Consider the following 21,707-nt stretch of genomic DNA (forward strand, 5'->3'; position numbering starts at 1 on the left):
CATTGCTGATTTCAACAAAGATGGGACTGTATAAATCACAAACACACACACTATTGAGCAATCGTGTAACATCCACAGACACAGGTAAGCAAGCTAAGAATTTGAATCACATGCACATATGCTGTCATGCAAATGTGGACGAAACACAGGCAGTTATATGTCATGGACCCTGCACATTACTGAGTAGAGGACAGTGTGAGCAGGATGTGAGCAACATTACAGTGCATGAATGTTAAGTCTTTGACTGTGCACATGTCAAGTTTATCAAGGAGTTTCACTATGGATCAGACTATTTGCAGAGACATAAACATAAATCAATGAATATGTACACCATTTGCCAACATTTGTGAATTTACACAAATAATGAAGGCTGTGGAAATGTAACATAGACCATAATGTCATACGTTACTGTCACTGAATAAATTATCATTATCACAGTGTAGACATGAACATTACATTGGTGGTTTATGCAGTCAGTACAGGAGGACTGCCCATGTGTATAACATACGTTTATATGACCCAGCATGGTGTCTGCATTGCTAAAACATGCCACACAACATGACATCATGCCAGTGGGATAGCATGACAACTGTCATCCAAAACACGAGTAAGGACATGTCTTTCTGTTGCACATATGTGAAATGTCAATGCACAAATCATACCCCTACCACTGTGGTAGTGCTGGACCATGGGTAACATGTTGTTTGTGAGTTTCTGTTACTAACACACATTTACAGTAGAATTTTTGCAGCAAAATCAGAAACAAGCATACCACATGGAGGGAAGAAATAACTGCTGAGTCAAATAGTGTTGTAAAAAACTATTTATTATACTAAAATACAACCTTAAATTCATTAAGTTAACCTTTGGTTGGTGCAGCAGTTAGCATTAGTTAGTGTCCAATCAACCTGCTGCATATCTTTGGAATGTGGGAGGAAACTCAAGAGAATACAGGAAGGACATGCAGACTCTACACAGAAGGCACCCTAGCCGAGAGTCGAACTGGAGAACCTTTTGGTGGGAGGTGACAACACTAACTGATGCACCACTGCATCACCACAATGTAAAATTTCATATTTCTTTAGTGATTGTAGTGTCCAAATAATTAACTTGTTTTGCATGTAATTGGTACATAAATTTAAGAAAGGGTGTTGTAGAATTAATATAAGTGATAAATTTGCTATTTCCTCAATATCTTTCTATAATATAAACATATGATCCAAAAATCTCATGCACAATCTGATGTTTTTAAAGAAATCAAATATAAACTTAATTTCCCAAGAAACATTATTTGCAAGTATAGGGGCACAACCTGCCCCCATAGCAACACCTCTAATATGCCTGAAAATCTCACCCTCAAAATAAATATAACTGTTGACCAGAGTTACCTCCATAAAGTCCCTTAATAATCTAATCTCTATAGATAGATGGTAAAAAATTGAGCATAGTTATTTCATTATGAAACAGTTGAAAACATGATCTCCTTTGGTATACATAAAAATAAGTCCAACACACTGATTGTTAAAAATAAGAGGTCTTTCTCCCATAATTTAGGTTTCAATCTACCTAAAAAAATCCCACAAATCTTTGAGCATGGGGGTAGCCATCCTTTGGACTGGTTTTAACAACCTATCTACCCTAACATCAAATGGGTATGTTTTGGACCATTGTGCCACAACAGTCTAAAAGGCAGTCTCAGCAAAATCTATTGCACCTTAGGAATTCCAAAAATGGTAGGCATAATAGGTGCAGAGTTTTTGAGAAAGTTAAATATTTCTAGGTTAATTTGGCCTTGTATCAAGAGGTCATCCAAAAACTGGTGGCTTTTTTTGTATGCTACAAAACCTCATTTCTCGAGACAGCTGTGTAAGTCTCATTATAGGATGTCTAACAACTCTCCAATGTAATCATGATGGTCATATAAGACCCCTCCTCCACCCTTATCTGGTTTCATAATACTTAGAGAGTTGCCCACCCTAAATTCTTCTAATAGTCTCCTTTGTTTGTCAGAGAGATTATTTTTTGTTTTTCTCATTTTTTTAGTGGCAATGCATTTATAAAAAAGCATATTCACATGGATTGGCAAAGGCTTGTACTTTAGGATTCATAGGAGGTATACCAATGCTTTTCTTTTTAAATGGAACTTTAGAACTCTCTCCTTCCACACTAAGGACAATGTCAAACACAAACAACTTCAAAACTCAGCTTTACACCTACCTCTCCTCCAAATGGAAATGTAACTGCATTCTCCCTACCTAGAACTCTTTAACAAAAGCCCATGGGAGGGTATCCTGATTTCCTAAGCACCTTATAGCTGGCTCTATAACTAATTCCCATACAATCTCTCTCACACTGTAAATATTGTAAATAGCTTTTGACTTTTGACTTTAACTGTGTGAATTTGTTAAAATGTATCTGCACAATATTTTTCTACTGGAGCAATATTGTTCACACTTTATATTATTTGATATGTATTTGTATTTATACTTTTATTTTTATTGGACTGCTATCTTTACTGTAATCTGTTTCATGGAGCATTTCTCCCCGTGTCTCTACTGAAAACAGGCTCTCTGGGCCCAGCGGACTTCCCCGGTAATCAAACTGGAAAAAAATCAATAAATAAATAAAATAAATGAGTCCTATTCATGAAAATTCAAAATCTCATAAAAGTGAATAGCATAATTTAATTCCCTAGTGTATAATTTAAATTCAATCAATGAATCTGTGATATCATACTTAGTGGTAGGAATAAAAGTGAAACCTTTTTCAAACAAAGAAAAGTAAAAGTGCATCATCTGATCATGCCTGTGATTACCACAGTGAACTGGGCGCTCGTTCATACTAAGAGGCAGACTGTGCCAGACTGACCAATGGCTATCTTTTCTTTCTTTTTTTTTATTTACATTCCAGTATAAAACTGAATTAAAAGAAGATAAAGATATTTAACTTCACGAGGGACAATGCTTATTCCACTAGCATTTTAAAGAGCTTCACGTAAAGCTGTGGGCTGCCATATTTATAAAGGCTATGTCTACAGTAGAAATGTTTATTTCAGTTTTTTTTTGTTTTTTCGGTGGTTGCATAATATCTTTTGCAGTCATATGAAGTGTCCCTAGGTAGTGCCATGCATACGGAGTAAAACTTCAATGGTGATGTATTAAAATATTACATTTGCAGTTTTTGAAGTTATGTTGCTTTTTATCCTGTAAAATACCCCCTGATTATCTTCATTAGTCAGTCCCCTCCTAGGGTGACATCTTTAAACCATCTCTAAACTACCTAACTCACATTCAATTTCAATCCTGTAGCTGCTTTAGCTTCCCTACCCCTCTGTTCATTTTTCAAGCATAGCAAGTAAGTCGTGGATTGGTACATGTATACTAGAGCTGATATGCATTACTGTCTTCTTTTTATTGTTAACTGCTTATTTATTTGATTATTACTGTTAACTGCTGATTTATGTGATGGTGTTGTGCTGAAACTGCTGTTCAGAAATCCTATGTATTAACCAACAAACTGCTTGTTATTTCTATCTTGTTTTATGAAGGTAGAGCTTAATCATTGTATATCTGTCAGGCATCCTGTTAACAGTTTGCAAAGCTTATTCATGTTCTGACTGCATCTGTAAGCATGCTTGTTGCATGCTATTGCTCTTAGAAGACTTAGAGACTGGACATTACAATTGCTTTTATAGAAGGCTAAGTGAATGCAGTTCATTTTGCTGTTAGTTCAAACTAAATAACATAGCTGTAGAATTATTGTCTTAGAGCAGCCATACTTCATTTGATTTGTGCAATATAGCCTGTGTGTATTCACTCCTGAATCATACAGCTGTTATCAGTTGACTCAGAGGCAGCATGTTAATGCTGTTAGTCTGTGGTTTTACAGAGATGATAAACAATTTATACAATATAACCAATGTTCTTCTTTATCTGTATCCCTTGCATGCTCTCCACTTCACATTCCTGTAACCTTTGCACAAATTCTGCCTTATTTAACTTTATTTTTCAGTTTGTATGGGTTTCTTTCCTGCGTGACCTCCCCCCACCTGGGGTTAACTACATAAAACAACATCTAATTTGTCCACTGAAGCTGACTATCTTAACTAAATAAAACTTTCAGGAAGCAAGAACCTGACACCCTACAGGTTTTCTGTTGTAATAGGTGAATTACAACTTAGTTTTTGTAAAGTCCTAAGGCTTAAAAGGTGTATGCACAACAACAATGAAGGATTCTCCATTCCCCATTATTCTAGCCAATTGCCATTAGATGGTGCCATAATACCTTGAATCAGCCTTACACACGCACACACACAAACACACACACACACACACACACGCACACACGCACACACACACACACGCACACACACACACACACACACACACACACACACACACACACACACACACACACACACACACACACAGTCTGCCAGTCCCAAGCTTTTGCTGTTTAAATTAATAAATTTTTGCATTTGCTTTCAGCATCATCTATATACTAATCACAACTCTCTCTATAACTGACCAACAACTCTGTTTGTGTGTTTACAGTGATAATTATTTAAAGTGTTCCAGAGCTAATTAGATTAATATTTTGTTAGATACTGATATTTTAAGCTCATTGCTCACTTTAAACTGATAGTTTTTCAAGACTTCTCCCTGCAGGGGCAAGGCCCACTCTGTTTGCAATGCTCACTCCACTCCCCACACTGCTCCCATCCCCACCCACCCCCATAACATTAACCTTATACCTAACCTGACCCTCCCACACCTCTCTTCCACCTATCCCATAAACTCATACCTCCTAACTACTCTACCTCCCCACGCATTCTAAATAGGGCCATATAGTGCTTCACCCCCTAAACTATCACTATCCTGCTCATATTCATTCTATCACACTACACTCAACCACCATCATGTCCATCACTACTATTACTATGCTCTCACTTCTCTCATTTACACTCTCTCTCCTAACAATTATCACAACTTTCCAGACACTCAAACAATCTTCTACACCCACCTGTACAATCACCACACATAATCCACATTTATCAAGTTACTCGAACATTCCCCCTAGCTTATTCACAGCTAATACCGCTGTACTATCCAAAGTAAAAATTCTACCTGTCCAAAAACACCCCCATTATCACATCACCAGCAGCAATTATACCATTTCTAGGAAAAAAATGATAAGCATGACACATATAAATTGCCAAAGCATTATATCCCAGTGCGGTGATATACAACCTAAACCAGGCCCAACCACCAGCACCAGCAAACCTAGCAAATCTCTCATGCTATCAACCATAAATCTCCAAAGCCTTAGAAACAAGATAACTGAGTTTCAGGCATGGATTTCACAAAACAACTATGATAGCAGCTACCGAAACCTGGATGAAATCATATGTAAATGACACAGAATTTCTCCCCCCAGGCTACTCATGCCTAAGAGGTGATCAGCCCCACAAGAGAAGAGGGGGAGTATCAATACTCTTCCCTAACAAATATACTTTAATTCCATACTCAAAACCAACACCCAACTTCTCCCTAGCAGAAGTATTAATCTCTGTATTAAAACTTAATAATCATAAAAACATTTGCATAATTGCTCTGTATATTCCTCCAGGAAACAACATACCAATATTAGAGAACATACTTGCCTGAACATCGCAAAATATAGATGATGAAACCATCATCCTAGGTGATGTAAACATTGATTGGCTAAACATTTCCCAAAATAACCCCTCAAAATTGTAAACCTTTACAACTTCTCCCAACTAATTCAAGACATCACCAGACCCCACAAAAAAAAACAACTGGGGCTCCACAATAGACTGGATATTAGTGTCCCACCCTAACAATATCACCACTGCAGGCATACTACCTAATTAGAGACCACCACCCAGCATATATCCTATGCAAATCTACCCCAATCTTAGGCCAACACCAATACAAATCAACCAGAAATTTGACTTTCAGCCATGCATATTTAATGAAACCTTAGCTAAAGTAAATTGGGAAACCCTCACATCCCTACCACTTAATGAGTCTGTTGAATTATTTAATTCAGCATTCCTAGACATCCTAAATAGGCAAGCACCCATGCACCAAAAATTGAATAAAACAGAGCCACACAAGCTGGTTCTCAAAATCCACCAAAGCAGTCATGTCCACAAGGGATAAAATCTGGAAATCATGGCAGAAAAACATAGACTCCTCAACTCTACTACTATACAAGCTACTCCATAACCAGGCAAAATGTCCAGTAACCAGAGACAAAAAAGCCCCCTACCTCCACCTACAAAGCCAACATAAAGATAATCCCAAAAATTTCTGGTCCCCCCATTAACCAACTATTACACCCAGACTGTCAAAGCAACCCATCTCTGACGCACACAAAACCCCTGCCGAACTTGCCACCCTCTTCAATTCCTACTTCATTGACACCATAGCTAACCTAACCACCACATTTCAGGCAGTTAACACCAGCACCACCACCAAGGCAGCTGATGACCAGATCACCCCAGAAAACAATCCTACCCTTGACTCCAACCTAACATGTTCCCCCATACCCACTGCCATGATAAAATAACTTTTACTTAAGCTAAAACCTTGTACTCTGGCCCTTGACAATCTACCCTCACACTTCCTGCAGCTAGTTGCAAACTCTATAGCTTATTCCATCAGCACACTCATTAACAGATCAATTAAAGAATCCCTCATCCCAGACATCTGGAAAAAAAGCATTCATTCTCCCTTTACACAAAGGCAGAACCAACTCAGACATCACAACGTTTTGGCCCCTAGCAATTCTCTCACCCCACTCTAAAATACGGGAAAAATGCATCCATGCCCAACTCCTCAACCACCTGCTTTAAAACCAAATTCTATCATCCACTCAGCTTGGTTTCAGACCAGGACACAGCACCACTACTGCCCTCCTCTACTTCCTTGATACAGTTAACCAGGCATGGGATTCTGGGAAAATTAATCTTTTCCTTGACCTCTCCAAAGCTTTTGATACCATTTCCCCACACCATTCTCCTCTCTAAACTATCCACCCTTTACATTTCCCCACCTATCCTACAATGGTTAGATAGCTATCTTTCCAATAGGCAGCAATCTACCAAATGGCAACAATCTTACTCTCTCCCTCACTACTTCCACAGGGGTACCCCAAGGCTCCATACTTAGTCCTCTCTTGTTTAGCATCTTTATTAATAATTTTCACTCCACTCTCCCACAATGCTCAGTAATCCAGTATGCTGATGACTCTACAATAATATGCACTGCAAATTCCAGCTCTGAACTCCAACAAATCACCCAAAATGCCCTCACCTCTACTGAATCTTGGATGCTTATCAATCATCCTGCCCTAAATCTGAAAAAATCTAAACTAGTACTTTTTACCCCTAAGAAAACCACTCCCCCTAGATAAAAAAAAAAAAAAAAGCTCTTCACTATACAATCCCAAGACAGCACCACTATAGAAGTTGTCCCACACATTAACTACTAGGCATTATTATAGATGAAAACCTCAACTTTGACCTACACATAAACAATAACATCAAAAAAACACACCAAAAGCTTGGTATGCTCTACAGATGCCAACACGTTCTTAGCCTCTCTACAAGACAAACCCTTGCAACCCGCCTTTTTATTACCCTGTCTCCTTTACGGCACCCCTCTCCTCACTAGTATCTAAAATTCTACAAAATCCAAATGTGATATGTGTTACAACAGAATAGTCAAATTTGCCACTAAGGCCAAATTCTCATCCCACCACTGTAACTCACTGAAACAGTTAGGCTGGCTGGAACTCCCCCACAATCTTTCATTCACCCAATTAACTACAGCACGCAAAATAATCTACAGACCCACAGACTGTCCTGCTCTCACAACACTATTTGCCAAATACCAACCCAGCAGGCAACTAAGATCTGAAAATCATCTACTTCTAAAAGTAGAAAAGCCCACCTTACCTGCTGGTCAACTCCCCTACTCCTTCACCATCGACAAACTATGGAACTCACTTCCACCTTCTATAAGAAATACAGGCAGCACCACCACCTTCAAACAAATACTGAATCATAGGATCATAGGATCATAGGAAGTTACTAGGCTATTGGCCCTGAGGTCCTGATAAGCCTAGCCAAGAGTTTAGCCAATGTATAGACAAATCAACACCCAATGCCCCTGTCCAGCAGTGACACAGGTGGAATCCCAGGGATGTATTTTCTATTTCCCATCCAGTTATCCAGGTTGCACTTAAAAAGAGGTAAAGAGGTACTCTGCTTGACATGGAAAGGGAGTCTATTCCACAGATGGGAGAGTCTCTGGGATACAAATCTGTCCTGCCAACAAGTCCTATTAACGTCACAGACCAGGTTGAGGCCACATGTGCTGGTTACGTGAGTGGAGCTTGACTTGTGACTATTCAACAGTCCCATCAAGGCGGGGTCCAAGATCACTTTGTATGCCAGACTGAGGTCACCTTTGAGGAGTCTGCATGAAAGAGAATCAACTCTTCCTGGCTGTGTACCTGCTCTGTATCCTAACCTCCTCCTTCTCCTTATATGATAATTAAACTCCTATGCTTTTGCTACTGCTGACTGATGATATTTTTTCCATAATTTTTATTTTTTCATCACTTGCCGATACTGTATAATAATGCTGATTAATATAGCTCTGTTTATACCTCTCTGATTGAATTAATCCGACAGCCAGCAAAATTCCTGCTTTTACGTATATATTCTGTATATATATTACTGTAATCAAACCAACTAAATTCCTGCTTTTATGTATATATTCTGTATATATTACTGCAGTCACTATGTGTAACACTGTTTCTACTTCTGTGCCAATTGTTTAATTTTTTTATGTATCTATGTTCTTGTCGGAACTTTTCTCCCCGAGTCTCCACTGAAAATGGGCTCTTTTAGACCCAGTTGACTTTCCCGGTAAACAAATGCATTAAATAAATAAATAGATAAATAAATAAATAAATAACTAAATTGTCAGTGATGTTTAAAGCACTGTAATTGAATATTTTAAAGTTATGTCACACAATTACTCTGTTCTCTTTAAAAATAGTGGGATGCAAAGGGATTTCTAATGACTGGGCCTGTTCCTTCCTATCCTTCTGCCCCTTCCTCTTTGTTGCCTCTGAGGCCCCCTGCTTTGGTTCCCTTGGTATATATGAGACTGAATCTCTGTTTCCCTCCTTAAATTCGCCTGTGGCTGTGAATGACTTGCAATCCTTTCAAATCAAATATGACATGACCTTAAAATTCATTAAGTTAATTCATTAAGTTTAAGCATAAAAGTTAAAAATAGCTTTTCGTCCCACAATACGAAACAAACTGGGACTTCTTTGGAACGAATCACAGTATCTTCATCCAAAGAACTTGTAGCTTCCAAGCCAAGTAACATGATCTAAAAAGTAATTAATCAATCAAGGGTGTTAACACATTATTCAAATTCTAACACATATGGACCTTGTAACATCATAACAAATATTAAAAATGTTAAAAAGCTTAGCCAAATATCAGTATAATTGCTGTTATATACTATATATAATTTGAGTGTAATAAATATTCTTTGGAACTACTCGGTGGTCATTTCTCCCCTCCATCTGGTATGCTTGTTTCTAGTTTTGAAGTCTTTCATTACTACACCTATACCTCATTTGGAAGGGTTTATTAATTATTGCAGTAGTAGCTGCATGTTAACTGCCACAATGCATGGAGAGCTAAATGTTAGTGTGTGTTATGCACATGTTGAAACAATTAAATGTCACACAATATCTGCATTGTATGCTTGTAACACATAAGCATGGTAGCTAAATTGTATGCATACAGAACAGTGCATATACAGTCCAATCACAGATATGGCAAACAGCATGATGGCAGCATTACACACGTGGATCACACAAACAATACTTATGGACCTGAGGGACTGTCTGATGGAGATGAACATTGCAAATGATCTCTTGGACTACCTCCCTGAATGAGTCACTCATGACATGTGCTATATCCTGAAAAAAATGTTCTTTCATATCCCTCATCTGTTTACAAAAGACATCCATCACCATCTCCCAGATCTGCTGCTGATAATTATCTCATTGTTGTTCCTTGTATCATATCCACTTGGGCACAGCAGGGATGATGTCACATGCAAGTCCAGCTTCCTCAGCATCATCCTCATCATTGTCATGGATGTCATCACCAGAGGACTCTGGTAGTGGCATGGCACACTCTTGTTGCCAATGTCTGATGAGTGATCAGCCCAAGGTGTCCCATGCTCTGTCAAGATGAATCACAACACAGGACAGAAATTGCATATGCATAACTGATAATACCTGTCTGCATAACATACCCACTGTGACACAATGGACAGGCAGAAAACAGTCCTCATGAAACATTACAATACATTATGACCATAGTCCACTGTACTACCATATGTGATGTTTGTCAGTAATCAAAACCAGAACAATGAAAAATAAATGTCTACCAGGTCATACATTACTATGAAAATTATAGCTGACATGAAACTGAAACTGATGTACACATCTGCAATCTAAGAGACATTAATTAACATCCCGTCTACATGTGAGTTCTGCATATCAAAATATGAGAATGAAGGTGTATTAGCATACATTAAAGGTCTCATTTAAAACATAATTCCAGATGAAATTTACACAAACATTGGTAAGTAGCACAATTATAATCAACAGATCTGCTGCTAGTGGATGGATTCTCGTGCACTCAACACAGCCCCTATGTCACATTATCTATATTTATGGACATGTTCAATAAAGGAACACTATCCATCACACAATGTGAGCAGCTTACCCAAGGCCATGCAATGACATGCATAACATAGTTTACCAGTGAAAATCATGACATGACCTGAACAGTTGTTTCTCAGCCAGCATTATGCATGGCAAGCATTTGCAAAGCAAGGACATGTAACATATCCTGACATTTGGAGTGAAGCATTCCCTGACACTGCCTCATGAAATGTTCACATAACTATAATTTGAAAAAAGTCAGTGAAAATGATGACATAACAGTAGTATTGGGACCTGTACTGCTTAATAATGTCTGCCTTTCTGTTCATGAGTTTTAAGAGCTGAGTGTCTGACACAATAAAACTATTTCCATTATTTTTCCCTTGCATGTGTTCCTGAGCAGTTATGTCTGTGTGTGTGAATGTCAAATGTATTCCATGTGTCTCTGCGTGTAATGATTCATATGAACAGATGCCAATTATCATAAAGTGAGATGACAATACTGTGGAAAACCATATGACAAACTGCTGAGCCAGGGAGCATGGTCATTGGCTGATCCCACATCGATTTAAGGAATACAGCACTACCAAACGGTAATAATGTTCAATCATAAACACAGTGACAGCATGTGACATGTGAGAGTCTAGCATATGTTGTACAAACATCATTGCCTGTCGACAACTGTATGCTTGACCTAACTACATTGAGTAGCAATCACTACCCTGAAAAATGCAAAAATCCCGATGCTGCTTGCTGATTATGAAATAGTGCAAAGAAATCCCTATGTGAACAAGTATCCCAAACATAGGATATAAGCATGTTTTAAGAAAACCATCAAAGGTGTTGTAGGCAGATGTAACATCCATGTTGAAATGAAGGGCATGCCACACATTCTGCCAGCAACAGTGTGAATACTGACAGAGCAGACACCCATTCAGTATGTGAAAAGGCAGGCTATATACAAGAGATCAGTCACCAAGAACCACACCCACACGTGTTAATACATCATACCTAATAAATAGCAGATAAAGCACTACAAACTTGTATGTGCAATAGCACCTAAAAATCAGTGTGACAGTTACCCATAAGTGACTGTCATTTAGGTTAGGGCCTAAATTTCAAAAACTGTTTTTAAAAACATGGCTTGATGCTAAATGATATTTTCACATATTTGTATTTTAATCATACTTGTAAGCACAGATGTAGTGTGAGTATTGCACTTACCTTACTGATGCATAATGGATATTTCTGCATTATAAGTGCTATACAAGGTAATGTCAAAAATATAAGCATGTAACAAGGATCCAATATACTTTATCTACCAAGGCAGACAAAGTATTCAACATACCTCTTTCCCCCTGTTAGCCCTCTAGCCTGCACATCCACTTGATGCATAGGACATGGTTATGAGTCTTGTGAACTATGAATGGTGTAGTCCGTATATAACAGTGATATACATTGCTCAGATCAAGTTCTAAAAATATTTCTGTTGAGGAACATCACAAAATCACCATACACATCTTATAATGTTACACCCATAGTCCTTTATATCTGGGAACAGAATTGAACACCTGAGACTCAAACCTGCAGTTCTAAGCTACATCCAAATTCTAAACCTGACACCTACCTCCCAGCTAATCCATCTTGCTTGAGACTGTATGGTGGGAATGCAATGAAAAGACTTGGAATTATGAATGTGCAAGGATAGGTTATTAATATGGATCACAGCTTAGACTTTACAAAAAGGTCAAAGTGCTGGACATTTAGGAAAATAAGTTGCAAGAATGAATGCATGTCAGCACTGTGATCACAAGTGATAACAGCAAATGAAAATCTTCATCCTTCAGAGAATGGAGCACTGTCATCTATTACATAGCTGCTGTTAACAGACAACTACAATGCGCTGTACATCAGGAACACAGTAATGTATTTTATATGTGAGGACTACATATATTGATATTCACTGACAAGGTACACATTACAAATCAGATGCATACACCAGTGTATCTCTCTGTTCGACATTAGAACTGTATGTCTGTCCATCTGACTCCCCCCCCACCCAACTATAAGGATGAGAAGGGTGCTAAGGTGAATTTAACAAAGAATGACACAATTACACATGAAATTAATTTTGCAGATGTTAGCATATTCCAGAAATCTATTTTGCAGAAATATACCAGTTTGTTCCAAACATTACACATAACACTGTATCTAAAGATATGCTGTTGATAGAATATTATGGATTATAGAGATATTTGTCAAAATCTTGTGAAGAATCAAGTAATTTGTAACCATGTACAAAATAACTATTAATATCAATAAGCAGGTATGCTGACCGGCATTTTCGACAAGGTGAGAAAGACACAATGATAAGAAAATAATGTTATGTTTCCCCTATGTGGAGTTGAACCTATACCATGCCTGTTTCTTTACAAGCCGAGCTACCAGCCAGCATGTTTCACTTGAACAAACAATTCCTGCATGTGTGTATACATATTCCTGCAGATAATGGGTGAATAGGGTAACATCACAGACATAAACACTATAGGCCATCATGATCTACACAAATAACATCTATCAACACATACTATAAATGAAAAGATATGTGTAGCCAGTCAGGCACGTATTCCTCTTGGGTTAAACAAATGGGACTGTAATAAGACTGTAACAAGAATGTTCACTTTGTTAAGAGGAATGGAAAGAAGAGGTTATTTATGAGTTATTATTCACATGTACACAGGTAGATTAGGTGATACTCTCAGATAACTACAAAATGTACAGTTATTAGTGGCCTAGACACTATAGGCATCATTAATATATGACTATAGCTGATGTGTAAAATTATGTCATTATATGTTGGAAAACAGATGTCCATCTACAATGTACAATATGCACATTATAAATATTACTGAAGAAATAAACCCCATACTTATATGGAGTACAGTCGCCATATCTTAGTTATCCAGATGAGTTAATTGTAAGAACAGTTACTTAATGACTTTAAAAGGCATGCATCTGATATAGTTGGGACATTGCTATATCTCTAAATTCCATAGGAAGGCTCAGGTATATGTAGGATTGTGACACTTACTGTAGGCATACACCAGCTGCAAATGCACCTTGGTAGCCATCTCATGAAGCTGTTGTGCATCCCTTCAATGCAGGTCATTGTACAGGTGATGAACCTGCACTCCAGTCCGGTAAATCCCCGTAGATTGACAATGCTCCCTTGCAATCCTGTTCCAAATGTCAATCATTGCAAAGTTTTGTGGTCTGGCTATCATGCAATGTTCCACTCCAACACAGGCAGTCAGCATCTGGGTGGTCTCCTTCTTGGTCCAATTGAGCATCTGCACACGTTCAAGTTTCCTTAATGTAGCCATCTTGATAATGTTGATAATGTCAACAATCCAGTGCAGAAAAACACAGATCTGAAAATTGTTCTCTGAAGTCCCACTCAGTTTGCAGGTAGCAATGGTCTTATCTGTAACTGTACCAAAATCAATATTTAAAAGTGACACTTATGGCATGTTATTAGATCATAGGCAGATATTGGGTACATGCTACACATAGTATCATTTAATGATACCTATTGGGTACTTGCAAGGAGCACTTTCCCATTACATCAAACTATTGGTTAATGCACCAGATTTCAAAAACATACATGGACATGCACAAAAGGGATTTCAAAACCTTGAATTTTAATGAACTTCATCAATTATGTATGGTGCAAAATGTACTTAAAAGATGTATGCACATAGCTGCTCTTACTTCAGTTATACCTGAATCATAAGTAGCTGCAAAGTTAATTTGACACCTTCTAGCATTGCTGTTTTGGGGAATAATAGCTTATTATAGACCTATGTTAATATTACTCCTTATCAAATGTATCTTTTTAGATTGATGCATTTATGGAAAATGTGTGCATTATGAAAAATGTTTATAATGTACTGGACTGGTGTGGGATTTACCTGAATGCATACAGGTGTTGACATCTGCATCAAGAACATGCAGTAATTTCCCATATGCAGTTGTACAGACAGATGTAAATAGCACAACTGAACAGTATATAAAGACAGATTTATGGGTTTTCGGTACATCCTCAGATGACTCCATACAATCTATGGTGTATGTACAGAAAACTACGATTTCTGACATTATCTATATGTTATTATGTAGTATGCATTTATTCACAGATGATTCTTAAAACAAGTCTTACAACTATTGAGTCAGTATAAAAAGGATCCATACTATCTGTGGCCTGTTTATTCATCATGAGGCTTTCTGATGTTTTCTGTAAGCAGTTCAACTGATAATTTACAGATACTGTCTGCTGATGTGGATGGCATTTACTGCTCAGTAATGATTGTATTGATATAAGGTCATCATGTATAACATGTTATATGTCAGATTGTTTTACACTATTTTCTTGTTTACACTGTAGTTGCATTGCTGCTACTGCCATCACACATTTGTTATACACATATTTGTATAGTATGTTAATGTGAAATGCATGCAGACCGTGTGACTACTATAGCACAATGCTGTTGTGTTTGGACTTCCATTCTTCTGGTATCCATTGCATGTGGTTTGAATCCACAAACAGCTCCTACAAATATCACAAGTTATGTTGATGTCCAAATGTGTTATATATTCAGGCACTGCATGGTTTTATATGGCAAAGTGAGTATGTCACAGAATTTTGCATTGTACAAGACTGCATAGTGTTTACAATGGCATAAACTATCCATGGAATCATTTCAATATGTGGGTCCCTACATGAATCTAAACATGAGCATATAACTGTCTTTCAGATGGCAAACAGACATAGGGGCATCAATTTCTCCCCATAGAAAAATAATATTATAATAGATGTTCTGCAACGCCATGGATGGAGACTACTTGGATGGGCAGGAAATACAGTATGGAGGAATGAAGTGTGGACTGACATAACCAACATAATCACTGAAGTTGAAGGCCACAATAGATCCTGTGAGGCATGTCACTGCTCTGAAATGATCCTCTGTGCAGCCAACAAGGAACAACAGTATGAGAAATCAAGGGATGCTATCAGTGGTGGCCCACCATTGACAGCCTCTGATAAGATCACAGTTTCTTGCATCTTTGCACATGGCAAGTGGGGAGTGCAACATAACCATGGTGGGATAGAAGCAGGTGTTCCAAGCCACATATGTATGTGTTGCTTTGCATAACATTGATGCCTATAGAGCAAATCATCACATATAGTTGTTGCATGCATCTTCATGAATTGTCATTTTTGTGCTGCAGCAGAAAAATTGCTTTATGCACATAGGGCCACACAGGGTGATGATCAATGTAAGTGTAATGAGATGTAGCCATACAACTGCAGTACAGATATAACAGTGCAACTAACATGTGTAATGCTGTCTGCATTAATGTTCACAAGTCCATCTACTGCTGCATAACAGCAGAAAATGGCAGGTGAGTGTCTCCATAGACTGTTACTTTGACCACTACCTGTTATTGCCTCAGCTTCATGTCATGCCACTGCTTTTACTATCATATAGCTATTTCCCTAAAATTGTAAACTACAGGTACAGCCTCTGTTAAAAGCTGTGCAGGTGCACCTACAGAGAGACCAGGTATGTTCCCACAACATGTTCATAGGTTGAAGCAATGTGTAGCAGACCTGTGTTACTGTTAACATGACATTAATGCAGCTGTTTTACTACACAGGAACATTTGGCCAACAGGTGCACCATATGTCATGTGAGTATCAGCAGCCCCTTTTACTGTGTAGTATAGGTCATTATGTGACTATTACATTGCATGCATACATGACTGCATTGTTTTTCTCTTTACTTTACCACTGCAGGATCCGTGTTATAACACACAAACACACAACATCAGGATGGCGTCAGTAGTATTATGCCTCTCTTTCTTCCATGTCATTGCTGTTATTCCTATTGTTGTCCTCCATTAATACTGTGTTCTTGGACCCATCCATAGGGCAGCCTACATCAGGATCTCATGCACAAACAATCTGTTAAATGTATGTAACACCTACTGTATGTTTTAACCCTGCTGGAATGGTCCTTCTTGGCAAGGATGTGATTAAGAATGCTGTGTTTATGACTTTGTTTCCCTACAGTAGTTGCATTTCATCCCTCTCCTCCAGTACCATCTTCCCTTGAGGACTTGTCAGGTCTGTGTTATGGCTGCATTCCTCATATATGTCATGTATATTGTATATGTAACATAATTGTCAACTCCCTGTCATATAGATTTGGTGCCCTTTTCACAGACAAGACCTCATGATAAGTTATTATTTTCTGTAACATTGCAGTGAGATATATGTGTCAGATATCATTACTGATATAGAGCATGTGATGTAAGCACATTCTCCTGATCTGCCAGCTGTCACTTTTTTTAGCACATCAGTTGGCTTTATCACCCATTATCAGAAAAAACACAAGTGATGTCAGGCAAGGTGCTTCCCAAGAGAAAAAACGAAAATACTGTAGTAAACAAAGGAAGCACTCCACGGCTGGCACAGCACAGATAATTTATTGATAAAACAAACAAACTGGTTAGCGCTTTCACGTTCAGATAAAACGTTTCTTCAGACCTCAAAAATACATTCCCATCATGCATTTATATATAATATAAAGTGCTCATTATTCTATTAACCATGGTAATAATTGCTTTCAAGGTGCAAACAGTGCTTAAAGAAACATATTACATTTAGATGTAAATAATATTAAAAATACAAATACAAATTCTAAATGTATAGATTAAAACAACTTTCTAAAACTATGAAATTTGTATAGCAATAAAAAGTTAAAATCATTTATCTATGAAATCTTAAAATAGAGCATATATCATAATTAATAGTTCAAAGACATACTTCAAGATAATTAATATATGTGTAATGTATATAATGTAATTACATAGGGATTTATTGGAATATATGCAGGCTTGAGTATGTGCTTATATAGAAGAATCTGTTTGTTCTCAGTTTGGTGTATACAAAATAAATTATATGAATAAATGTGTATATATGCATGTATACATATGGTATCATTTTAACAAAGAAATAAAATATATGTGTGAAATGTCTAGTCTAGGGTGAAGTCCACTGGAATTGATCTCATCATGGGCCATCAAAAGATGGTGGTCTTTAATCAATATGATATGTATATTAGCACATTAAAAAATTTTCAAATTCATGCATGGAACATATTGAATCAATGTTTGTATGGCCTGGCCATAAGGAATGGTTTTAATGAAACTTTTTCATTCAAACCATGTCCTTTATGGGCCTGGAGTCTAATGATCCATTTGTTCTCTTTTTCTTCAGTATAGTTTTTGATGTTGCCTAATCTATCAGTTCTCATGATCAATTCCAATACCATGAATTTAAATCTATGTTTTGTCCCTTTCATAATAACGTGTTTCGCTAGTGCATTGTTCTCATTCTCTTTGTTAATAGCGTAGATGTGTTCTCTAACCCTTTCTCTTAGGGTTCTATTTGTTTTCCCTATATAAAAGGAGGAACAACATTGACATTGTGCTATATATACAAGGTCCCTAGTTCTGCAGTCTGCATATTTTTCAAAAATGATTTTCTTTCCATTGTCTGGATGTATGAATTCATTACCATTTAGCATATAGCTGCATTGATTGCAGTTTCTGCAGGCAAAGGTCCCTTTTCTTGTTGACTGTAAAATATTATCACTATTGTGGTCATCGTGTTCATAACAGAGTAGCCTTTTCAGGGATTTCATATTTTTGTAAGTAATATTGGGCCTATCACCCGCTATTTCCTTTATCCGATCATCTATCATAAGTAACGGCCAATTCTTATTTATTATTTCTCTTATTTGGTTATTTTTGTTAGTGTATGGTATAATTAATCGAGTTTGTGTGTTTTGTATAGTCTCATTTGAACTTCCTTTGTCTCTATTACCATGCCTATGAAGATATGGTTTCCCTTTCCCTTTCCTAGATTGGTCACATTCCATGATGACCTTTTCAACATTGGCCTTGTCATAGCCTCTCATTACAAAGTTCTTCTTTAATGTTTCTTGTTGTTCTTTGTTTCTTGTTTCATCTGTCACCAGTCTAGAGACCCGTAGTGATTGATTCTTAACTATGTTCGGGAAGATGTGTTTAGGGTGCATGCTCTCCTTATGTAGTAGATTATTTCTCCAACATTCCTTTCTATAGAGATCTGTATCAATTCTCATTCCAATCTTTGTAATTCGTACATCCAGGAAATCAATGTTCTCAATGGAGAAAGTATGTTCAAAATTCAGGAAATCCGTTGTTCCATTAATGTAGATGACAAACTCGTTTAACATCTCTGTTGTGCTGTCCCAAACGAGAAAAATATCGTCCACAAAACGCTTGTAGAATTTTATATTCTCTGAGTATGGATTGTTGTTTCGTACATAAGTCTCCTCCCAGTATGCCATCACTAAATTAGCATAGGAGTTGGCTACTGGTGTCCCCATTGCTGTTCCCTTCTTCTGTAGATAATATTTCCCATTATATGTGAATACATTATTCTCTAGGATTATTTCTAGTATCATCATGTATCTTATTACTAGATTACTTGGAATGCCCTTTTGAATAAGTAATAATCTAACATAGTCAATCCCTATGCTATTTGGAATACATGTAAAAAGGGACGTAACATCTAGTGTTACCAGAATATCCTTCTCAATGTTGGTGTTGCTATCAATATAGTCTGCATATTCATGTAAAAATTCTTCAGTATCCTTTAACACAGATTTCGTCTCATTCAACATGGGTTTTAACTGTTTCTCCAAATATATCGAGAGGGGCTCTGTTGCCCATCCCCTTCCCGAGACAATGGGTCTCATGGGAGGATCATATAAATTTTTATGTACTTTAGGTAGCCCTCTGTATGTGGGTATCAATGGTTCTTTAACCAAAAAGTACATATATAAATCATTGTCAATTATACCACATAATAACATATCATACAACATCTCTTGTATATTTCTTATCACTTTGTTCAAAGATGCACCATTCAAGATTTCATATGTATCAGTGTCATCTAACAGTTCATTCATTTTTATAACATATATATCTTTATCCATTATCACCACTGAGCCACCCTTATCTGCTTGTCTAATAACAATGTCATTATTCAATTGTAATTTTTTCATTGCTTCATTCTCATCTTTACTTAAATTATAATATTCTAATTTTTCATATTTAGCATAATTATTAATTAAATCATTCTCACATGATTTTTCAAAAGCTTCTATGATGTGATTTGATGGTGGTATAAATGTAGATGGCTTCTTAAAAACATTATTGCATGAATATACATTGTTATCATCATTGCCTAAAAGCAACTTCAGATTCAAGTTCCTAGTAAACATTTTCATGTCTAATATGATATCAGTGACATCAGCATGTTTAGATGGAATAAAGGATAAACCTTTATTCAGCAAAGAGCTCTCAGTTTCACTTAAGGCATACCTTGAGATATTAATAGTCAGTCCTTCTGTATCGGGCGAAGTACCTTCTTCTGGAATTCGTATATTTCTTCGGAACCTTTCCGTTTCTTCGTGTTCATTGTTTTTGGCCAAACTCTCCGCTCGGTGTGTTTTATCGGATATGGAAAAGAATGGTCCCCCTCTAATTCAAATAGAGTGTCTTCCTGTAGAGATATACATCCATTTGTATTTGCTTTGTTTCTATTGGTTCCATTGGACACATTACATTGAATCTCGTTTGTCATAGAGCCTGCCGCTTGGCAGTGTTCAGCTATCGTAAGTTGATTTTCTTCATATCTTTCATTTAAACGCTCCCTCCGGTCAGTATTCACCTCCCCTTCAGTCGCGTGAATGATGGCCGTCTCCTGCCTTAATCTGGAACCCAACCGTTCCTTGTTGATGGTTGCGTAATTTTGTGATGTCAAAGCGTCAGGATCTGTGGTTGTAACCTTTGTCAAAGCTTCCTGGTTGGATGTGACATGCGCAGTACTACGCGTAGCGACATCTGCATATGAATCACGAATTGGCATTTCTTTTTCATTGTTAAAGTAATTTTCTTTGTTGGTATTACCAGTATTATTAATATCTTGTTTCACAAAGTCCCTCGGCCAAGAAAAGACCTGCCCCTTGGTGAAATCATTATAATCTCTTTCCAACTTTTTCTTTTTATCTTGTAACAGTTTATTGTCTAGCAGAGATAAAGTTGTAGTTAGATCATTATGGAAGACTATCATGTCTTCATGTTTCAAAATATTCTTGAGCTTAGTTTCTAATGTCTGTATGTCTTTTTTTAGACTGTGCTCTATTAATTGATATTGTTCAATCAATAATTTTATATATCCATAGCTTGTTTCAATATTTAGTCTCTGCCATTTAATCAGGAGTTCTGGGTAGGTGTTGCCGAAAGTCGGCATTTTCAAAACCCGCAATCCCCTTGGTATTACCTTAAAGCAGAGGCACGCTTCCATATGCTGCCTCTGCCATTGCGTGTTCTTTAACTTATGAAAGTTGTTTTCCAATTTCCTTGTGAGTTGAAGTACTTCCATATTCCGCGGGACATTACCCCGTTTCACTCCTTCCACTGTGAGATCATTTTTAGTTAATTTAAGCAATGGATTATTGTCGAAAGTCAACATCTTGCTAAAAATAGAAGATGTAGTCTCCGTTTTGTCAGACATTTCATTTGTATTTTCCATAGTGCCAGTTGCCATGTCCTGATGCCACAGGAATAACGCAATATCAGAAAAAACACAAGTGATGTCAGGCAAGGTGCTTCCCAAGAGAAAAAACGAAAATACTGTAGTAAACAAAGGAAGCACTCCACGGCTGGCACAGCACAGATAATTTATTGATAAAACAAACAAACTGGTTAGCGCTTTCACGGTCAGATAAAACGTT

Source organism: Protopterus annectens, chromosome 3.part1 (genome assembly GCF_019279795.1).
Source record: "Protopterus annectens isolate FY-2018-M chromosome 3.part1, PAN1.0, whole genome shotgun sequence".
NCBI lineage: Eukaryota > Metazoa > Chordata > Ceratodontiformes > Protopteridae > Protopterus > Protopterus annectens.